Source organism: Haplochromis burtoni, unplaced genomic scaffold (assembly GCF_018398535.1).
Source record: "Haplochromis burtoni strain Fernald_Lab_line unplaced genomic scaffold, NCSU_Asbu1 Contig_730, whole genome shotgun sequence".
NCBI lineage: Eukaryota > Metazoa > Chordata > Actinopteri > Cichliformes > Cichlidae > Haplochromis > Haplochromis burtoni.
In genome coordinates, this window is record NW_024583091.1 from 88,100 (window position 1) to 92,399 (window position 4,300).

The 4,300-nt window shown below is 38.2% G+C and overlaps 1 protein-coding gene across 2 annotated transcripts in view; it reads right to left on the bottom strand.

The window, feature by feature from the left end:
- The window catches only part of bdh2 (3-hydroxybutyrate dehydrogenase, type 2), a 17,583-nt gene extending 15,761 nt beyond the window's left edge, over positions 1-1,822 (bottom strand). The window contains exon 1 of one of the 2 annotated variants that reach the window (XM_005949981.3): positions 1,734-1,822. The gene's annotated coding sequence lies outside the window, so the exon portion shown is untranslated. The remainder of the gene's footprint in view (positions 1-1,733) is intronic. The other variant, XM_005949982.3, reaches the window with a different exon arrangement.
- Between the last annotated feature and the right edge of the window lie 2,478 nt (positions 1,823-4,300).

Below are 4,300 nucleotides of genomic sequence, written 5' to 3' on the forward strand. Positions count from 1 at the left end.
CAAGAAGTTCAGAGCTCAGAGATGCCCAGGGTTTACACAGAGCTTAACAACTTGAAAATATTAAACTGTTCTGAGGAAAACTCTGCAATAGCTGTGTTTACTGTTTGGACTTCTCCTTTTGTATTAACAAAAGGAGAACAATAATATAAAATAATCCTCAATAGCAACATCTATAGTTCAAAAGCAGACATTGGTGAGTCCGGTAAACGGGCTCTTGTGATGTTGCAGTTCATACAAAACACAACCAAAACCTGGCCAAAAACAAGGCTTAAGGTTCTATAGAAGCTGCCAGAACAACTATGCAGTCCTGGTCTGACAAACTAGACCTGACAGCCAGACCTGGTTGTTTGCCTGAATCATGGAGGCCACGAACTATCCCGAAGCCTGGGCATGTACACTTGTCCTCCAGATTTATAATTCAGGCCTGCAGAAGCCAAATTCTGCAGCAGGCCCTGAAAAGTAAGCCAACAAGAGGGAATTGATGCACACCAGTCTTGTGGCCAAGGATTAAGCATTGTAGGCCCCGCAGAGCTAATTAACAGTTCCTACAGTGCCTGTAAGGATGGATCCAATCCCAGTTAGCACTTGCCAAAGAATTCTTCATTTATATTTAATTCATAAAGACATGGCACTCCTTCTCTTGTGAGTGGTAACAGTCGATGCTGGGGCCTAACAGTTCTGGAGACTCCTACGTTTTATCAATTTTTCCAGGAGAAGTTTAAAATTTTTGAAAATACTGGGTTTATTACTGAGCTAATACCATTGCCACAGGCGAATGAGGTGTGTACCTTTTCAAATGAAGCTATAGAACAAAAACACTTCACACCACTCTGGTACCTCCAGGAAAAAAAAAAAACGTTTTTCTTTTAAATAACCACAAAATGGCACACCATACCATGTGGGCTGCTGGGCACTGGTGGACTGACCTGTCATAGGGCCAGTTTAGCATTTGAATGAAGATTTCAACCATTCAGTGCAGGATTTCCACATTTTGCACTTCTGCATTGTCTTAAAGCAAACTGTAAAACTTTAACTTACCTATCAGTCTGCTGTTGCTCATTAAGTATTAACTTGTGTGTAAATCCTCACATGAGATAATGAAACACAATGTGACTCAAATGAGAAATGACATTTTAAGCTTCACTGCTTACTGCTTGTGCCTGTTCTCAGTTCATTAGTCTTAGAAACAGTGCAGATTTTCAGTTACTGTGGCCATCTCAGACAAAGAAGAAAAAGTGGCACCAGTACAACTATGGTGAATTTGCAGTGTATCTAAGGATGTGCAGACAGGTATTACTAGAAACCATAATTTCCATAATTCCGTTGTACATGTACAATGGCAATTAAGAGCTATTCTATTCTATTTGATTTTAAACTGAGATAACATTAAGAAAAGATACAAAGGTGAGTGGTATTGCTAGAATCTCCTGTCTTCTAAGTAGATTTGGATGGTTAAAAAAACCCTCTAAATACAGTCCAGAAAATGTAACAATTCAAAGTAGCATTGGACTGTAATCGCTTTTCAAACACGTTAACCTGTAACTGCAGAAATGTCATTGATTCCTATTGTTGCATAACAGATTTTTTTCAAACGTGTGTAACCTACAAAAACTTTACTTGCATCAGCTGGTCAAGCGCGATCAAACACACAGTAACGACTTTAACTGATGAGCATGTGCAGATGCTTTCTGTAGGTTGGACTGTTAGCTAACGTAAAGATTTTAGAAACTCACCCCTCTGCTCAGCTCCGACTTCGACAAGACGCACTCAACGTCAGAGTTCAGCGAGGCTGGACACGTGACACGCAGCTAGAACTCCTGTTGGTTCGAGACCAGGAAGTTCACACGAAGGGGCAGGGTGCAATTTGAGAAGACTAGAAAGCAAGGGAGCACCAACAAGGCTTTCTACTTTCAGACGTTTTTTTTCACCCTTTAAAAAATTAAAGACATTAAGCTTTGTACGAACTTTTTAAATTGTTAAAAGAAGTTCTCTTTTGAGTGTCCTGTATAAGAATTTACATTTGATACAAATATTTTATTTGTAAGGACCAAGAAAAAACCAATATAAGAAAGAATTTTTCAATTATTCATTTTGAGAGTAAATATGAAATTTCACAACAAAAGTTGAAATAAATAGTATGTAATGCATAATGCACATGACTCACATACTCCTTAAGGTGAAATTATATTTTGAGTTTAATCTTAAAATAGTATTTCAAGTTTATTGTCAAAGTGAACAATAATAATAATAATAATAATAAAAGATCACTCTAAACTGTCTTTTTTCTTAATCTAGCCCTTATACTCTGTTATTGTAATTATGAGTTGGAAAATTTCACTGTCTTTGTAAATCATCTTGACTTGTAATTGGAAGGACTTTGGAAGGAAAATGACCTTTGCCCCTCCTTTGTCAGGTCTTTTCAGTGTTTATTGTTAATGGTTATTATCGTGGCTCAAGAGTTGGGAGGTCATCTTGTAATCGGAAGGTTGCCGGTTCGAGCCCCGGCTCCGACAGTCTCGGTCGTTGTGTCCTTGGGCAAGACACTTCACCCGTTGCCTACTGGTGGTGGTCAGAGGGCCCGGTGGCGCCAGTGTCCGGCAGCCTCGCCTCTGTCAGTGCGGCTGTGGCTACAATGTAGCTTGCCATCACCAGGGTGTGAATGGGTGGATGATTGTGTATAGTGTAAAGCGCTTTGGGGTCCTTAGGACCAAGTAAAGCACTATACAAATACAGACCATTTACCAGACCATTTTATTCATATTATTTTTATAAAACGTAGCTTTCATACATATTAAAAGCACAAATTTTCAAGTCAGTTTTTCTAGTAATTAAGGCATCAGAAGTGTGGCAAGTCCATCTGGTGACAAAGACCATGCATAACTCAAAGCTCAAAGAACATAACTGCTACCCTCAAGATGAGGCGGATTTCTCAGCTGCTATTTCCAGGGTCATAAATAAATTTTTATTTTACGCTCAAGTGAAGCATATTATTTATTAAATCAAATCTAATTTTCATTTTTATTGGTTCATTCTTGCTCTTTCAAGATACCACACTGTTACACATATTGCATTTTGAGTTCTGGGCTCTCAGCTGAATATGAAAACAGTCTGTCATTGTTCTCCATCATCATATTTCTTTTTAATGTTTTATCAAACTGCTTTATACGTTTTCCTGCATAACATTTATAATTTAGTGGTTCATTGATTGAATGTTTAATTTGAAACTAGTATTCCATCTCATTATTTTCATTTAAGACTGTCTGTTGTAATTTTGATAAACAGAAGACAGTTATGATTCATCATTCCCAATAATAGAAATGCCCAAACTGTTTAAAAACACTGATCAATAACATAATAATAATTTGAAAAGATTGATTAAGTAATGGGCCAGCTCCAAGATGATTATAACTGCCCCTGGTTACTCATGGATGTGGGAAATTATACCATATACCTAGCTTGTGTTACCTGATTTCTAGTTTATTGTAATACATTACAAACTCTAATAAACATTGTTGTTGTTTTTTGTTTGTTTGTTTGTTTGTTTGTTTTGCCACTGTGGTGTGGTGGTTAACACATGTTAGTGTGAAAGATCCCCAGTTTGAGACAAGATCTCAGGTCACCAGCTAGGGGACTCCTGTAGTGCTGGTCCCAAGCCTGGATAAATGGAAGTGTTGCATTTGGTGTAAAATCAGTGCCAAATCTGCAAATTTTATGCAATACTATCATCATATTTTTAAAATAACTGAAGCCATATTATTCATTAGATATTTGTGGACTTTCTTCTTACACTTAATGTTGAGCCACAAAGCATAATCTACAGTATCCACTATTCAGAGCACGCCTGCGATGATTTTCAGTGACATTTAGCATTCAGAGACCATCTCTCCCTCGCTCTCTTTCTCTCTGACAGAGGTGACAAAGTCTTCAAGATATGAAAATCTCACACCTTTCTTCAAAACAAGCTACCCTGGCAGGCCTTAGATGACCAGTGATAGTAAAGGAGGCAGTTGAGTGGACAGTGACAGTTATAAAATTCAGAGTATGGTTCTTACTGGTTACTGAGTTTAGCACATGCCACCATATCACATTAATCCAGGCTTTTTCTTCCAGCTGATTTAAGATTTTACTGATTACTTTCATGAGACGTGATAGTTTGAAATGTTGTTCCAAAGTCAAAGATTAAAGCTAAAGATGCTCGGGCTCTCTTCCACAGCGTCTTTGTCCTGTTTTGCTCCCGTTAGCTTCAACCGGCTGCCCCTCCCTGAGCCAGGCTGTGCTGGAGATTTCTTCCTGTGAAAAG